General features: G+C 44.5%; 1 protein-coding gene and 1 non-coding gene across 6 annotated transcripts in view; one reads left to right on the top strand and one right to left on the bottom strand.

Annotated features, from left to right (window-relative positions):
• Nucleotides 1–19,037, top strand: part of LOC126334928 (WAS/WASL-interacting protein family member 3-like) — a 258,741-nt gene that overhangs the window by 62,681 nt on the left and 177,023 nt on the right. The gene's annotated exons all lie outside the window — the stretch shown is intronic.
• Trnas-cga (transfer RNA serine (anticodon CGA)) lies at nt 14,622–14,696 on the bottom strand. Its single transcript has one exon. It is a non-coding gene; the product is annotated as a tRNA-Ser (tRNA).

The raw sequence follows: 19,037 nt of genomic DNA, 5'->3' as shown, positions 1-19,037 counted from the left end.
CCGCGAATCTGCACATAAACGCGGAAAATTTACTGGGAATGAATGTGTGGTGTAAGTAGCTTATCGATGTTTGCTTGTGCCGTTCTTCTTTGACGACAGTTACCGGTGACGTGTACCTAGTGAGATCTGAGACATCCATTTTGCCTGCTATCTATCACTTATACGAGCTCGAAAGGATTTACTTTCGACAAGATGCTTAGCCACGCTACTACTAGGGAGTTCCTCAACGAAAATTTACCCGCACGATGGATAGGCCAAAGATGTGCTGTCAGAGTACCCATCACCTGCTCCAGGCTTACCTATGGGCAATCCTAAAGGACGTCGTTTATCGACAAAAACGACGTACATTGGGTGAACTTCGAGAATCCATCGAACATTCCCCTCAGCAGACATCCAACTGGAAACGTCCCAGCCGATAGTTCGTGCAGCAGTTCAGCGGTATCGTCTATGTGACGGTGACTATTTTGAACGTCCATACTGATTTCAATAAATTGTATTTTAGCTACACTTTCACCGAAAATGGGGTGTTTCCGCCAATTAATGTTGACGTTTTGAGCAGTTAAAGTGTTCACATTCTTTGGGCCACTGTATATAACATCACCGTTCTCTCAGAGGTGCCAAGTAGCTTGGATTGCCCGTTACAACGCTAGTTTCTTGAAAAGAACATACAAGATGAACATAAACCAAATTAAAACAAGAACCGTGGTGTGTAGTCAAACTGAATTTGATGATGCTGAGGGAATGACATTAGGAATTGAGGCGCTGAAAGTGTTAGATGAGTGCAGCAACTTAGGTGGTAAGATAACTGACGATGGCAGTAGTAAAGGCAATATAAAATGCAGGCCGGCCGAAGCAAGAAAAGCTTTCGAGATAAAGAGATGTATGTTAATATTGAAAATAAATTTTACGTTTTAGGAAGTGTCTTCTGAAAGTATTTTTTTGAGTGTGGCGTAATGAAGGTGGAATGTGGATGATAAACAGTACTGACAAGAAGAGGATAGAATGTTTTGAAATGTTGAAATGTCGCACTTCAAATGGCTGCTGCAAGTTAAGTGTGCATATTGAGTTTCTAACGAGAAGGCGCTGAATAAAAAAGGGGAGAACAGAGTGTTATAGCACAGTTCAACTAAAAGGAGGATTGGTTGGTAGGACACATTCTGAGATGTAGGAGTACTTAATGTGGTAATAGTGGGAAGTGTGGGAGAAGAGAAGGGATAGAAACTGTACCGAGAGAGACAAAGGTCTGAGTGACGTCGGGCTCAGTAGTTTGAAATATGGAAAGAACTAGATAAACTAGAATAGCGCGGAGAGCTGCAGCAAACGAACTTCGAACTGACGACAACAGCGACCATACAAAATGATTTGAGAGCTACTCAAATCGAACAGCTCGGAGGTTACTTACCTTCTCAACTTTCCCCTTTTTCTTTGTGATTGAAAAATATGTTACGCTGCTCTGAAGAAATAGCAAATTAAAACGGGAATGGGAAATGATGCAAGTAACGGAATAACGAAAGTACGGTATTTTATAGAGTGTGTCCCATTTCCGTTAGGACTGCTTGTGTGAAATTCCAAACTGCAATACCATCTGGTGACGAGTTGTGGCGTTACGATCCTTGAAGTTCAACAACAGCTGTGTAGAAGGTCATCGCTGCAGCAGGCGTCCTAGCAACGAATATAACGCTCTCTGTCTGACACTTATTGGAAAATAGCGACGGAACAGCGAGTCAAGAACAAGCTTTGTATTAAAGTTAGCCAAATCAGTCAGTGAATTTGAAGGATTCGACCTGAATACCGATAACACCCCAGTCCACAAAGCGAAGGTCGTGCGCACGTTTTTGGCCAGCAAACGGATCACAGTCCTGGACCAACCGCCTTATTCGCCAGATTTGGTCCCAACCGTCTCCTCGTTGTTTTCCAAATTGAAACTGGCAATGAAAGCACACCGTTACGGCGCTGTTAAGCACATTCAAGAAAGTTGTGCTGCAATTCTAAATGCAAATTCAAAAAAAGAGCTATGCTAACTGTTTAAAAACACTTCCTAAACGATTTCAGCTGTGTATTGATTCAGGTGGAGACTATTTTGAATCAATACAGTGATTTTGATGAGCATAATCCATGACTTTTATTTTCCATAGCCACAGTCCTAACGTAACCGAGACACATTGCGTATGACTAAAATGTTCGAGCAAATAATTATTATATTACTAAGAGCAATAAATTATGCTTGCGGACTGTGATGTTTTCTAGAAAATATTACGCCTCTTTCTTTGCAAACAAAAGTAATTTAGCATCTGAAGACAGAATTGTCTCATTCCGGGTAGCTATTCTTAAGTCCAGAAAATGATCTTGAAACTACACTACTGACCATTAAAATTGCTACACCAAGAATATATGCAAATGATAAACGGGTATTCATGTGACAAATATATTATACTAGAACTGACATGTGATTACATTTTCACGCAATTTGGGTGCATAGATCCTGAGAAATCAGTACCCGGAACAACCACCTCTGGCCGTAATAACGGCCTTGATACGCCTGGGCATTGAGTCAAACAGAGCTTGGATGGCGTGTACAGGTACAGCTGCCCATGCAGCTTCAACACGATACAACAGCTCATCAAGAGTAGTGACAGGCGTATTGTGTCGAGCCAGTTGCTCGGCCACCATTGACCAGACATTTCCAATTGTTGAGAGATCTGGAGAATGTGATGGCCAGAGCAGCAGTCGAACATTTTCTGTATCCAGAAAGGCCCGTACAGGACCAGCAACATGCGGTCGTGCATTATCCTGCTGAAATGTAGAGTTTCGCAGGGATCGAATGAAGGGTAGATCCTCGGGTCGTAATACATCTGAAATGTAACATCCACAGTTCAAAGTGCCGTCAATGCGAACCAACCGAGACGTGTAACCAATGGCACCCCATACCATCACGCTGGGTATCGCGATGACGAACACACGCTTCCAATGTCTGTTCAACGCGATGTCGCCAAACACGGATACGACCGTCATGATGCTGTAAACAGATTTTGGATTCATCCGAAAAAATGACGTTTTGCCATTTGTGCACCCAGGATCGTCGTCGAGTACACCATCACAGGCGCTCCTGTCTGTAATGCAGCGTCAAGGGTAACCGCAGCGATAGTCTCCGAGCTGATAGTCCATGCTGCTGCAAACGTTGTCGAACTGTTCGTGCAGATTGTTGTTGTCTCGCAAACGTCCCCATCTGTTGACTCAGGGATCGAGACGTGGCTGCACGATCCGTTACAGCCATGCGGATAAGATGTCTGTCATCTCGACTGCTAGTGATACGAGGCCGTTGGGATGCAGCACGGCGTTCCGTATTACCCTCCTGAACCCACCGCTTCTATATTCTGCTAAGTCATTGGATCTCGACCAACCCGAGCAGCAATGTCGCGATACGACAAACCTCAACCGCGATAGGCTACAATCCTACCTTAATCAAAGTTATCAAAGTCGAAAACGGGATGGTTCGCATTACTCCTTTTTACTCGAGGCATCACAACAACGTTTCACCAGGCAACACCGGTCAACTGCTGTTTGTGTATGAGAAATCGTTTGGAAACTATCCTCATGTTAGCAGGTTGTAGGTGTCGCCACCGGCGCCAACCTTGTGTGAATGCTCTGAAAAGCTAATCATTTGCATATCACAGCATCTTCTTCCTGTCTGTTAAATTTCGCGTCCGTAGCACGTCATCTTCGTGGTGTAGCAATTTTAATGGCCAGTAGTGTATTATTATAGTGTATTTTCTTGTTTAGTGGAAGACAACTCGTAACCCAAAGATATTAGACTAGTAAAGTAACATAATGAGCTTTCTGATTAGCATGTGGAAGTCCACGTTGCGTCGTAGCAGAAAGACTGCTGTAGCTCCGGCTCTAAGCACTATGCGACTTAACACCTGAGGTCATCAGACTTAGAACTACATAAACCTAACTAACCTAAGGACATCACACACATCCATGCCCGAGGCAGGATTGGAACCTGCGATCGTAGCAGCAGCGCGGTTCCGCACTAAAGCGCAGAGAACCGCTCGGTCACAGCGGCCGGCTCAGACTAACAGTTTCGAGAACACTTAACGTTACGAAATCGCCACTTTCATTACGAGTTGCTCGTAAAGCGGTACCCTACTTCGAGTATTAGGGCGCCATTCGCCGTTCAGAGGAGAAAGGATTGCAAAAGCTCTAGTCGTTACTTCAGTCTCCTTGAAGTGATAGGTTATTTCACGCTGTGGTATCCTGCTCCTAAATTCCGTCACTCTTACAATACTTTCCTAAACATCCTTTCGTTCATCGTACACATAGCGTTTTCTATCACTAACACAGACCTCAGAATGTTTTCGATGCTTATGTAAAGGAAAGTTATTGTAGTTGACGTTTTCCACTTCATCCATAATGTTCATAGCAGTACCAACCCTATACGCTCATCTGTGGAGGAGAAAATGTAATTTCTTTTCGTCGGTCTTCTGCTAGGAAACATTCCAGTCTGTTGAAGTACTTTTACTTATCTTTCGTTGAAATACCAAATTAATGCAGAATATCTCGAGTTTTAAATATGTCTTTGATATTGATGATTCTTAGTTAACGTCGTTAGTTGACCCTTAGTGATAAATGTCATTATTGTGTTTCCCTGGCGTATTCCAAAGGAAAAGAAGTTAACATCGCTACTCTATTCAACAGTGCTTGATCGACGGAGTATGGAATGTAACGATGAATGTGAAATAAACTTTCCTCGGTAATCTAGAGCCTTTACAAAAATGTGATCGGCTTAAAGGACTTACGAAAAACAGAGCCCATTACTCGACAACTAGCATTACCCAGGGCCGAAAGTAACATCGAGTGCGCTCCAAGGAAGCGCGATTTCTTGATATTAATGATTTATCACACAGTGTTAGCACCATTTTAAGGTTGTTGATAATCGATGCTGTTGTCAACAGAAAAATATCGTTCGTACATGATTGTTAGAACACGCAGAACAATTTCAAAAATATTTCCGATTGGTGTACTGAATGGCATTTCTCTTTAAAAGTGCACAAGTGGAAATTAATGTTCATATTAAAGATGAATATTCCGAGAGTATCCGACTGCAAGATTAGTAGCAATTTTCTCGAGCATCTCGCACTGTTTCATAGCTAGGAGTAATAATGGGACGAACAGGTTAAATCAGTAAAGGAAAAGGCGAATGAAAACCCTAGGTTTTCTAGGAGCCTGAAAACTGGTTGCATCTGTAAAGGAAACCGCAGACTAGACGCTAGTACGATGAGTTCTGGAGTGCTGCTCCAACGTTTGAAGTCACTAAGCAGACATGACTGCCGAACGATTTCAGATAAGCGCAGTTGGAATGATAAGAGGCGAGTACGTGCCATACGAAAGTGTAGCTATGGGAATCAGTGAACGTAAATGGGAGTCTTATTAATAAAGACGACGTTCTTCTTGTGGACCTTTTTGAGTACGTTAAAAGAATTGTACAAAATTTATCCCGACACCATCACTTGTCTCACATGGGAACTGTAAGAATAAGACTAGAGCTTACTGCGCGTACTGGGGCAGTTAGAGATTTCCTTTTATTCCATGGGTGAATCGGTTAGAATAGAATGTCGTCAGTATACGCAGCTAACTAGAACCATCCGAATGCACTCTACAAGCTTGCGGACTATTCACGTGATACCATGCTTAACAGCAAGAACTTACATGGGTATACGATGAAAGTATACGGGAATAAAAAAAGTTTCTCAGTAAACATGAATCGGCAAACGAGAAGTTTGGGAGATAATTGCGTATGTGTGGTTTCAAGCAGTCATTGACTACTATATGATAGATTAATCTTCAACGTCAAAGTAGTCCCATACTCAGCGAATGAGAGTACGGGAGCAGATGCACAAATCTTGCTTTTGGGTCATTCCACGTCAAGTCAACTCGAGATCACCACCTGACCATCTGCAATTATGTTAAATGTTTTACCATAGCTGCAGGCACTTCTCAAAGGAAGTTCTGTAAAATTTTAGCTCAAGATATGCCCTGTTTTTGGCATCACAGCCGCCAGCTTGGAAGTCACTCAGCCGACTAGTGTATTATTGCAAATAAATCACCCTGTTTGACAACACTTTATAAGTTGACTATTTGCAGAAAGAATTCTGCAATTTGATACTTGTACGCTACTTTTGACGGGATGCCAGTAAAAGCACTCTGAGAAAACTTAATTCAAAACACTGAGGATAAATTCAAGTCTAATCAATAGTCAAGAGTAGCTCAGCCTTGGGAATTTGATAAGAAACCCAGCAGTAGGCTTGGGAACATGGCAGACACGCACTTCGGCTTGGGAACCTGATTAGAAATTCCGTAACAGTCTGTTCTTGCATGACTATCGGACATGGCCCCTTGGCGATGGGATTACCGATTTCTGTAAACTGTTGGTAGCAGAGTAATACAAGTTTCCCCTTATATGGGCTCAAAAAATTATTTTTCATGCATAAATTTACATCAAGCACGCGTTTAATGTAACAAAGTTGCTTATTAGAATTATATATTAATACCTTTAGCTGCTGACGGGCGTTGATATATATTAACGGGGACAGGTGATAATGTGTGCCACGACCGGGACTCGAACCCGGGATCTCCTGCTTACATAGCAGACGCTCTGTCCATCTGAGCCACGGAGGGCACAAAGGATAGTGCGACTGCAGGAACTGTCGCGCGGGAGGCGTGCGCGAGTAGTCCCTGCAGTCGCACTATCCTTTGTGCCCTCCGTGGCTCAGATGGACAGAGCGTCTGCTATGTAAGCAGGAGATCCCAGGTTCGAGTCCCGGTTGCAGCACACATTTTCCCCTGTCCCCGTTGATATATATAACGCCCGTCAGCAGCTGAAGATATTAAGATGTAATTCTAATTTCGTTCTAGACGGCTGCAGGTCATCAATAGTGTCTGTTCTTTCCGACATGTCTGAAACAAGAGACACCATATCCATATAAGTTTACAGTTGCTTATGTTTGGTGCTAAATACACTCAGAGGGGAAAAAGCAATGCACCGCAAAGGAATGGGACGGAAATCGATAGATGTAATGAACATGTATGTACAAACAATGACTTCAATTTCAGAAAAACTGGATGATATATTCAAGAGAAAGAGCTTTATGGATTGAGCAAGTCAATAACGCGTTGGTTCTCTTCTGGCCCTTGTTGTTGTTGTTGTTGTCTTCAGTCCTGAGACTGGTTTGATGCAGCTCTCCATGCTACTCTATCCTGTGCAAGCTGCTTCATCTCCCAGTACCTACTACAACCTACATCCTTCTGAATCTGCTTAGTGTACTCATCTCTCGGTCTCCCTCTACGATTTTTACCCTCCACACTGCCCTCCAATGCTAAATTTGTGATCCCTTGATGCCTCAAAACATGTCCTACCAACCGATCCCTTCTTCTAGTCAAGTTGTGCCACAAACTTCTCTTCTCCCCAATCCTATTCAATACCTCCTCATTAGTTACGTGATCTATCCACCTTATCTTCAGTATTCTTCTGTAGCACCACATTTCGAAAGCTTCTATTCTCTTCTTGTCCAAACTAGTTATCGTCCATGTTTCACTTCCATACATGGCTACACTCCAAACAAATATTTTCAGAAATGATTTCCTGACACTTAAATCTACATTCGATGTTAACAAATTTCTCTTCTTCAGAAACGCTTTCCTTGCCATTGCCAGTCTACATTTTATATCCTCTCTACTTCGACCATCATCAGTTATTTTACTTCTTAAATAGCAAAACTCCTTTACTACTTTAAGTGTCTCATTTCCTAATCTAATTCCCTCAGCATCACCCGATTTAATTTGGCTACATTCCATTATCCTCGTTTTGCTTTTGTTGATGTTCATCTTATATCCTCCTTTCAAGACACTGTCCATTCCGTTCAACTGCTCTTCCAAGTCCTTTGCCGTCTCTGACAGAATTACAATGTCATCGGCGAACCTCAAAGTTTTTACTTCGTCTCCATGAATTTTAATACCTACTCCAAATTTTTCTTTTGTTTCCTTTACTGCTTGCTCAATATACAGATTGAATAACATCGGGGAGAGGCTACAACCCTGTCTCACTCCTTTCCCAACCACTGCTTCCCTTTCATGCCCCTCGACTCTTATGACTGCCATCTGGTTTCTGTACAAATTGTAAATAGCCTTTCGCTCCCTGTATTTTACCCCTGCCACCTTTAGAATTTGAAAAAGAGTATTCCAGTCAACATTGTCAAAAGCTTTCTCTAAGTCTACAAATGCTAGAAACGTAGGTTTGCCTTTTCTTAATCTTTTTTCTAAGATAAGTCGTAACGTCAGATGCAACCAGATATTCGGCTTGACATTGATTGCTGGAGTTGTTGGATGTTCTGAGGGATATTCTTTCCAATTGGTGCGTCAAAATCCCGAGCTGGTTGAAAGGCCCTACCCATAACGCTTCAGGAGTTCTCAACTGAGTAGAGATCCGACAACCGTCCTGGCCAAGGTAGCATTTGGCAAGCAAGAAGGCATGCAGTAGAAACTCTCGCTGTGTGCGAACGGGCATTGTCTTGCTGAAATGTAAGCCCAGGACGGCTTGTCATGAATGGCAACAAGCCGGCACGTAGAACATCGTCTACGTACAACTGTGCTGTAATGGACCGCAGATGGCAGCCAAGGGAGTCCTCCTACGAAACGACCGAGCGAGGTAGGGCAGCGGTTAGCACACTGGACTCGCATTCGGGAGGATGACGGTTCAATACCGTCTCCAGCCATCCTGATTTAGGTTTTCCGTGATTTCCCTAAATCGTTTCAGGCAAATACTGGGATGGTTCCTTTGAAAGGGCACGGCCGATTTCCTTCGCAATCCTTCCCTAACCCGAGCTTGCGCTCCAATGACTTCGTTGTCGACGGGACGTTAAACACTTACCACCACCACCACCACCACCACCACTACCTATGAAACGACCATCACTCCCGGTTGTCGGTCCTTTTGGTGAACGACAGTCAGATTGCTATCCCAGCGCTGTCCTGGGTGTCTCCAGGCACCTCTTCGGCCTGGAATCTAATCCAGGGCACTCTTAGCAGCACAGCGGTACTTTGGACGATATTTTATGACCTGTTTAGTTGTCCATCATGGCAAGCCATCCCCGGCTTACATTTTCAGCAAGATAATACTCGTCCACACACGGGGAGAGTTACTACTGCTTGTCTTCGTACTTGCCAAACCCTATCTTGCCAAGCAAGCTCGCCGTATCTCTCCCTAGTTTATTGCGTTTGGAGCATTCAGGGTAGGCCCTCCAACCAGTTCGGGATTTTGACGATCTAACTTGCCATTTGCACAGGATTTGGCACGATGTCCATCAGGAAGACATCCAACAACGTTATCAATCAATACCAAACCGAATAACTGTCTGCGTAAGGGCCAGAGGTGGATCAACGCATTATTGACTTCATCCACTTTTTTTCAGAAACTGTGATCATTGGGTTGTCCATATATGTAGATCACATCTCCCGACTTCCGTCCCATTCTTATAATCCATCGTGGTGCGTCGTTTTTATTGTGTTCAAGTGTATTGTCTCTTGAAGAAAATAAATCAACAACTAGAAACAAGCGCCTGGCAGATAAAAATCTGCCCTTTCTAATGAAACTAGTTAGAAAAATCTACATCTACACCTGCATCTATATGGTTACTCTGCAATTTACACTTAAGTGCCTAGCAGAAGGTTCCTCGAACCATTTTGATACTACTTCTCTACCGTACCACTCTCGAATGGGGCGTGGGAAAAAGGAACACCTAAATCTTTCTGTTCGAGCTCTGATTTCTCTTATTTTGTTGTGATGATCATTTCTCCCTACGTAGGTGGGTGTCAACAAAATATTTTCACATTCGGAAGAGGAAGTTGGCGATTGAAATTTCGTAAATAAATCTTGCTGCAAAGAAAACCGCCTTTGTTGCAGTACCTGCCACCTAAACCCGCGTATCATATCAGTGACACTCTTGCCCCTATTGCGCGTTAACACAAAATGAGCTGCCCTTCTTTGTACTTTTTCTATGTCCTCCGTCAATCCTACCTGGTAGGGATCCCATACCGCGCAGCAACATTCCAGCAGAGGATGGACAAGTGTAATGTAGGCTGTCTTGTTGGTGGGCTTGTCGCATCTTCTAAGTGTTCTATCAACAAAGGGCAATCTTTGTTATGCCTTCCCCACAATAGTATCTATGTGGTCTTTCCAATTTAAGTTACTCGTAATTGTAATTCCTGGGTGTTTAGTCGAATTGACAGCCCTTAGATTTGTGCGATTTATTGTATACCAAAAAGTTATCGGATTTTTTTTAGTACCCATGTGGATGACCTCGCACTTTTCTTTGTTCAGTGCCAACTGCCACTTTTCGCACCATTCAGAAATTCTCTCTAGGTCATTTTGTAATTATTCCTGGAATAGACTGTCTGATGATTTTACTAGACGGTAAATTACAGCGTCATCTGCAAACAATCTAAGGGGGCTGCTCAGATTATCACCTAGATCATTTATGTAAACCAGGAGCAGCAGAAGGCCTATGCACTACCTCGCGGAAAGCCAGATATCACTTCTGTTCTACTCGATGATTTACCGTCTGTCACTACGAACTGTGACCTTTCTGTGAGGAAATCACGAATCCAGTCACACAACTGAGACGATACTTCATATGCACGCAATTTGGTTAATAGTTGCTTGTGAGGAAATGTATCAAAAGTCTTCTGGAAATCTAGGAATATGGAATCGATCTGAGGTCTCTAGTCGACAGCACTCATTACTTCATGGGAATGAAGAGGTAGCTGTGTTGCATAAGAACGATATTTTCTGAATCCTTGTTGGTTATGTATCAATAAGTCATTTTCTTCAAGGTGATTCATGATGTTCGAGTTGAGTGACAACCATTTTGAGATATTTGACCCCGAACATTGTAAAATTTGACAATAAAATTTAAGACACCCAGTAATGGTCCAAATACCTCAATAACTAAACAAGCTTAAAAGTTAATTTTTATCATGTGGGCTTACACCAACTTTTTAGATTAAAAAAAGATATGCTGGAATAAACATGTTTTAGATTGGAGGTATCACTGGTTGAAACTGTTGTCGAATGTGCGGTCAACTTTTTGCCCACTTTGAGCAGAAGTGCTATCCCATTGACCTTGCCCACATTATATTTGAACTTAGCACTAAAAGTTGACTAGAAATACCAATTCGCAGGTTTGTCACTGCAATAGCCAATTTATAAAATGTTGTCAAACATGATTATTTATTCACTATAATATGCAAATCGGCTTCAGTTAAAACTTTACAGAACTTCCTTTGAGGTGTGTCTGCAGCTGTGGTAAAAGTTTTAGCAAAATTGGAGATATTCAGGTAGGGACCATTTCTAAAATTAGGTGATTTGATGTGGAATGACTCTCTTATACTTAAGACCCTAGTGTAAATGGTTTGCTATTGCCTTCCTCCGACATGTTACGCAGTGTCAAGCGCGTGTTTTGTGTCCTGTGGATGAGTGGTTTTACAGTGTGCTGTTGGGTCTGTGTTGTTATACATGAGGTCAAGGTAGAGGGAGAAACACAGTTCCGACACGCAACCTACTGTTCTCGAATGACGGATTACCATCGACAGAGATACATGCCGTCACTTCATGAGACACCACGGAGAGCTTTAGAATTTAATCCAGGGTATTGGCGCAAGACTAGTGATAAGAAAATTTACACCACCACCTCTCCTCCCCTTGCCAATCAAATACTGCCAAGGAAGATTCCCCGCTACCAGAATCCGAACCGACTTGCCTTCGGGTCGAGTGCCACCGACACACGTGCGTTAGCAAACTCGGTTACGGACACGGTTAAATATTTTCATAGCCAGCGGACATGTATTTGAAACGTAAATTTTTCAATCAAGTCCCCATCTAACTGAGCTCAAATTTCACTTGGGGCCCACTGTTGGGGAACGTGCTAGACGGCATGATGGGCCATCGGTACACTCTGCTGCTTATCTAAGGCGTCCGACGCGTTGGTATGGTCCAGTACGGATAGGCTGAGCACTCTCAAAAGTGAATTGTACTGCACTCTTGTTGACACTGTTAAAGAACTGAAGCAGCGAACTAACAGACTTGTCAAGATTTAAGATATGATCCAGGAGGGGGGGGGGGGGGGGGGGGGGGATAGTTGAAAGAATTCATAGCTCACTACTGAGACGAGTTTAGTGTTGCATCCAGATGCGATTGCCGAGCGAGACGATGCAGTGGTTAGCACAATGGACTCACATTCGGCCACCATGGATTAGGTTTTCTGCTATTTCCCCAGATCTTTTCAGGTAAATGCCGGGATGGCTCTTTTGAAATGGCACTGCCCTACCCTTCCCTAATCCGAGCTTGTGTTACGTATCCAATGACCTCGATGTTGAGGGGACGTTAAACGCTAAATCTTCCTTCCTTCTTCATGCCATGACGGCACGTGGAACACTTCCTTGGAAATGAAATGAGCGTTTGGCGTCATTGGCCGGGAGGCCCCCTTACGGGGCAGGGCCGGCCGCCTTGGTGCAGGTCATATTACATTCGACGCCACATTGGGCGACCTACGCGCCGGATGGGGATGAAATGATGACGAAGACAACACAACACCCAGTCCCTGAGCGGAGAAAAATCCCCGACCCAGCCGGGAATCGAACACGGGCCCTGAGGACGGCAGTCCGTCACGCTGACCATTCAGCTATCGGGTCGGACCGAACACTTCCTTTAACAGTAATGACTGTACAATAAATTTAGCACATAACGAGGTGGAGCTGTACTGTATGTCTCGTTAACGTAAACCATGGGTAAGATTTGAGTCTAATTAGAAGGAAACTTACGCTAAAAGTTTACATTTCAAATACATTTGTAGTAACTAGGAACATATATAATACTGAAGTCATTGGTAGTTCGCAAACACACAGTCGCAACTATTCGTTAGTGGATCAACAGTTACCGAATAATTGCGAATGCTAGAGGAAGTGGTATTGCAGTGTGCAGTGCCAGTTTGCCAGATTGTCGTAGAGTTAATTCCAACCAAGCCTCCCATCAGCGTTTTGCTAAATTAGTATGTAAAGCAGCTTATTATTCCGCTGTTGTAAGGATTTTTTTGGGGGGGGGGGGAAGGGGGGGGGAGGAGGCTTTCAGGACGTTAGGCTTGACAGTACTGTTGCGTTACGAAATAGTTTCGCTGATTCCGAGTGGTAGACTTAACCACTTTCGCTATTCGAGCACCCCTCCAAGGCATGCATGCACATCTGAAGAACATTGTATCGTGAAGATATTGACTCTGTATAAACGGAGACATTGTAACCTTCAATGATGTATCTATGCCTCTACGGGCTGAAATGAAAATACAATATTTCTCTCCCTGTGCGGGAATCACGAAATTTTCAAGCATAAAGGTTGTAACTACTGGACAGATGGAAGTTTGGATGAGTTCTGGAGGCACGCTCAGATAGCCAAAGTGATTAAGGCTACCGCTCGCGATAAGGGGGAAATGCGTGATTGAGTCCCGGTCCGGTACAAATTTTCATGTGTCACAAACAGCTGACGTCAACGCATAGACGCAGAATGCGAAACTGTTTCGTAATGTTTGCCACAGCTGTCATAGTCAGTGGCAATGTCTGTTCCTTCAGACATGCACGCGCCTCTGAAGGACATTGTATTATGAAGATACAGACACTGTATAAATACCAGACATTGTTACCATCAATGAAAGTACTGTTGCTACTCCTTGAGAGGAGCTAACTATGTAGTAGTACTATGTGAGGTAACAAAAGACAGTGTACTACCACTGATCGAAGTGGAACTGTGGCAAAGACGCTGGATTCGCATCCGGCAGGGCGGAAGTACAATTTCTCATTCGGCCATCCGGAGTAGGTTGGTTCAAATGGCTCTGAGCACTATGGGACTTAACATCTAAGGTCACCAGTCCCCTAGAACTTAGAACTACTTAAACCTAACTAACCTAAGGACATCACACACGTCCATCCCGAGGCAGGACTCGAACCTGCGACCGTAGCAGTCATGCGGTTCCGGACTGAAGCGCCTAGAACCGCTCGGCCACCGTGGCCGGCTCCGGAGTAGGTTTTATGTAGTTTTCCTAAAGCACTTGAAGTAAATGCTGAGGTGATTCCTTTGGAAACGACACGGCAGATTCCGTCCCTCATTCTTGCCAAATCTGAATTTGGATGCTGTCTCTAACGGCCTCTTCGTTGACGGAACGTTAACTTGTAGCCTTCTTACCTTCAGCGTATTACATTCAATGTGAACTCTTTCTGGCCACATGCATTACACAGCTATTTCTCAGGTACATCACAAAACAGAGTACGATCACAGGACGATAACAATATGGTTTGTACAAGAGAGCAACACCATATTATATGCAGCCAGACAAAAAAAGTGGAACACCCTGAAGCCGTGGTGGATTTCAATGTAACTTCGTACACATACACACCATTAGTGGGTATAGTTGTAATTCTCTGTGACAAGTAGACAACCACCAGAGTACATTAGCGTTGAATGAGATTTTCACTCTGCAGCGGAGTGTGCGCTGATATGAAACTTCTTGGCAGATTAAAACTGTGTGCCGGACCGAGACTCGAACTCGGGACCTTTGCCTTTCGCGGGCAAGTGCTCTACCAACTGAGCTATCCAAGCACGGCTCATGCCCCCTCCTCACAGCTTTACTTCTGCCAGTACCTCGTCTCCTACCATCCAAACTTTACAGAAGCTCTCCTGCGAACCTTGCAGAACTAACACTCCTGAAAGAAAGGATATTGCGGAGACTTGGCTTAGCCACGCACGGCCTGGGGGATGTTTCCAGAATGAGATTTTCACTCTGCGGTGGAGTGTGCGCTGATATGAAACTTCCTGGCAGATTAAAACTGTGTGCCGGACCGAGACTCGAACTCGGGACCTTTGCCTTTCGCGGGCAATTGAGCTACCCAAGCACGACTCACGCCCCCCTCACAGCTTTACTTCTGCCAATAACTCGTCTCCTACCTTCCAACTTCCTCCAACTGAGCTACCCAAGCAAGACTCACTCCCCGTCCTCACAGCTTTACTTCTGCCAGTACCACGTCTCCTACCTTCCAAACTTTCATGTTTAGAGCACTCTGTAATAAAAAAAAATAAAAAAAAACTGAGTAGAGGAATCAACTATCAACTTGAACGGATGTCTTGCGACGTCCGCCTAGACTAAACGCAACGAACAATACCGAAAAAAAGTTGGTAAAGCACTTGCCCGCGAAAGGCAAAGGTCCCGAGTTCGAGTCTCGGTCCGGCACACAGTTTTAATCTGGCAGGAAGTTTTACATTAGCGTGGTTCGTATTTACTGGCAGAGTGTACTCGTATAAATGCGTGAACAGCGTGAGATGATGAGTGATCATGTGGGGTGCCACTATTGGCACCTGACGGAGCTTGAAAAGTGTCTCATTGTGGGTCTTCATCTGGCAAGCCGAATGAATACCCAGATTTGTGGGGCATTGGGATATGACAGGGTGCATGGAAAATGAGTCCAGCTATACTCGTCATCAAGATTTGATCATCCACGTCTGATCACCACACGGGAGAGTCAAAGTATTGTGCACATCGCAATCCTTTCACTTTTCGCTTGCTATCCGAAAACAAGTAAGAGCCTCCCTGCGACATTTTGTGTCATCCAGCACCATTGGTCAGAGACTGGTAGAAGCCGGATTAGATAACTACCATCCTGTGTGTAGGTTATCGGTAACACAACACAAATAGTGCGTTTGAAGTGATGGCGTGGCTGCGAAGCATGGATCGCTGATTAATAGCGTAACATTGCGTTCAGCGATGAATCACCATTCTGCACTGTTCAGGATGACCACCGTGAGCGGTGGCGATCTGGGAAGAAGTCGCACTATCTCAATGTTTTGGGGAGGCACAGCGGTATTAATCTCGGCGTCATAGTTTGGGAAGTCATTGGGCACGACTTCACATCGCTGCTGGTAATGATTGAGGGAACTCTGAAACCACAACTGTACATCACGAACATCCTGCGTCCTAACGAACTACATCTCATGTTACAGTCTCGTGGTGCAATTTTTCAACAGAACTGCTCGTCCAGAAGTGGATTATGCCTCTATGAACTGATTCCGTGACCCCCTACCAGGAACATCCGCAGATCCGTCCCCGACTGAATATGTGTGGGACCAGCTCGGACGTTATCTCAGTCACAGCGCCAGTATTCGGGATATCAAGGGCCAGTTCCAACAGTTGTGGGCCAGCTAGACTCAGAAGAGGAGAGAACGGCTTTATGACACCATTCCTGACCGAAACATCCAAGCCACAGCGTTGCAACGTCATAGTGACATGTGGGCTCCTACTAATTTGATTCGATTTTGTAATCATTGAAATAACATAGCATACCCTGTCACCCGGTGAAGTTTCATTTAGATTCCTCCTCCACTTAGGGTGCTCATCCTTTAATGAATAAAAGTTCATCAACTGGCCGTGTTTCGGTTCTTATTTCCGCAATGCGGAGTGAAGTGCCAACGGCGTTGTTGCAGTGGTACCTCCGGTACCCGTCACAACATCGAAGTTATGCGGTGTCATGCTGGGCTAGAACTTGGTTGGGTGACCATCCGGTCTGCCAAGCGCTGTTGGCAAACGGGATGCACTTAGCCCTTGTGAGGCAAATTGAGGAGCTACTTGATCGAGAAGTAGCGGCTCCAGCCTCGTAAACTGACATACGGCCAGGAGAGCGGTGTGCTGACGTCCGCATCCAGTGATGTCTGTGGGATGAGGATGACACGGCGGCCGGTCGGTACCGTTAGGTCTTCATGGCCTGTACCGGAGGAGTTTAAGGAAGAGTGAAAGGTACATCGTCACTGTTTTCAAGCTTCACTTGACGTTTTTCGTCATGGGTTTGGTGAAGTATTCGCATGTTAGGAAGTCTCCATTGTTAAATAAGCGACGAACAGAGGTAGGAATTAACTTGGGCTTGGTGACGTATTCAAAGTGAGGACGTCTTCGTTGTTAAATAAACGAATGAAATAAGTAGTGGTTAACTTGGGTTTGGTGAAGTATTTGCATATGAAGAAGCTACGTTATTAAATAAACGAAGGACAGAGGTAGAGATTAACTTGAGTTTGGTGAAGTATTCGCACATGAGGAAGTCAACATTGTTAAATTAACGAAGAAAAGAGATAGGGATTAACTTATCGTCGACGACAGAGTCATTAGAAATGGAGCAAAAGCTTAGATGTGGGAAGATAGGCAAGGAAATCGACCATGTCCTTTCAAAGCAACAATATCGACATTCGTTAAGGAAATCGCGAAAAACTTAATTTGGATGGCTGGACACGAATTTGAAGAGATCTCATTCTAATTAAGAGTGTAAGGTTTCAGAACTGCGCCACCTCGCTTGGTGTTAAATAAACGAATTGGACGTATGAGTGCTAGTGAAAAAACGAACTACAGCGCTATAAAATACACGCTAGTTGCGAGAATCTGCTTCACTCTGAGCGAAGGTAAAATTCTAATTGATACTAACTACTGTATTTATTGTATTGGATGAAACCGGGGACCTAGAAACGACGGAGGCTACGTCCCCACCGCAGCCGCAGTGGTCCACAACCCCACGACGACTACCGCAGTAGTCCACAACCCCACGACGACTACCGCAGTCCACTTCACCCCTCCCCGCCCCACACCGAACCCAGGGAACGTCTCACACCAGACGAGTGGTAGAGTAACGGTGGTGTAAGCGTACGTGGAAAACTTGTTTGCGCAGCAATCGCCGACGTAGTGTAGCTGAGGCGGAACAAGGGGAACCAGCCCGTATTCGCCGAGGCAGATGGAAAACCGCTTAAAAACCATCTACAGACTGGCCGGCTCATTGGACCTCGACACAAGTCCACCGGGCGGATTCGTGCCGGGGACCAGGCGCTCCTTCCCAATTCGAAAAGCCGTGCGTTAGAAAGCACAGCTAACTGGGCGGGCGATATTAACTATATACATACTGGAATGACATTTTCACTCTGCAGCGGAGTGTGCGCTGATATGAAACTTCCTGGCAGATTAAAAGTGTGTGTCGGACCGAGACTCGAACTCGGGAACTTTGCCTTTCGCTGGCGAATGCTCTACCAACTGAGTCTCGGTCCGGCACACAGTTTTAATCTGCCAGGAAGTTTTATATACATACCGTCACATCACTCTCTGAGGTCATCAGTCCCCTAGAACTTAGAACTACTTAAACCTAACTAACCTAAGAACATCACACACATCCATGCCCGAGGCAGGATTCGAACCTGCGACCGTAGCGGTCGCGCGGTTACAGACTGTAGCTCCTAGAACCGCTCGGTCACCACTCTGCCTAGTTTTTGCGCATACATCGTATCAACTCAATTCTTGTTTACTTTTACCGTAGTTTTCTGAAATTCACCATGTGAAAGCTGAAAAAAATTCTTTCGCGAAGTTCGAAAGCGATTTTCCTTGCACGATCTAGTTAACACTGTTATTGAGGGAGCGTAAATAAAAGTATTAAAAAACAAGTCGGAACCACATTCCTGAAATCAACCAGCAGCAGTGCTGTCGTTTGTCTGGCTTGTAGGATCTGTAATCGCCGTTCTGTCGAGCAGTTCGCCAGTTGTGTGTGTCTCGATGCTGGGTACGTGCCAGGGTTCCGATGTTGCCGCGTTATATTGCGTCAGCGCCGAGCCTCCACAGCGAAAATCGTGGCGCGGGCTCTGGTTAACTGTAAAACACTGTCTGAATGCATTAGCGAACGTCAAGATCCAGCTTGTAAATTAAGTGAACAGTCAGTACATACTCTGAAGTTTGGCTTTTAGAAGAGCTGTTACGAGTGGAATGTGACATGTAAGTCGATAACTCAGAGATGTGAAGCTTACTCGCGTTCGTAGTACAACTGGAAAACTAACCCGATCAGTTTAATCGAGAGCATTGTTCTATGTTGGGATTTTGCAGAGTGCACTGCAGACAATTTAGAAAATGTGCTCAGTAACAAAGTGGTAC

The sequence above is a fragment of the Schistocerca gregaria genome, chromosome 2 (assembly GCF_023897955.1).
Source record: "Schistocerca gregaria isolate iqSchGreg1 chromosome 2, iqSchGreg1.2, whole genome shotgun sequence".
Taxonomy (NCBI): domain Eukaryota; kingdom Metazoa; phylum Arthropoda; class Insecta; order Orthoptera; family Acrididae; genus Schistocerca; species Schistocerca gregaria.
The sequence above is the reverse complement of the archived record's forward strand: the minus strand, read 5'-3'. Positions and strand labels throughout refer to the sequence as shown.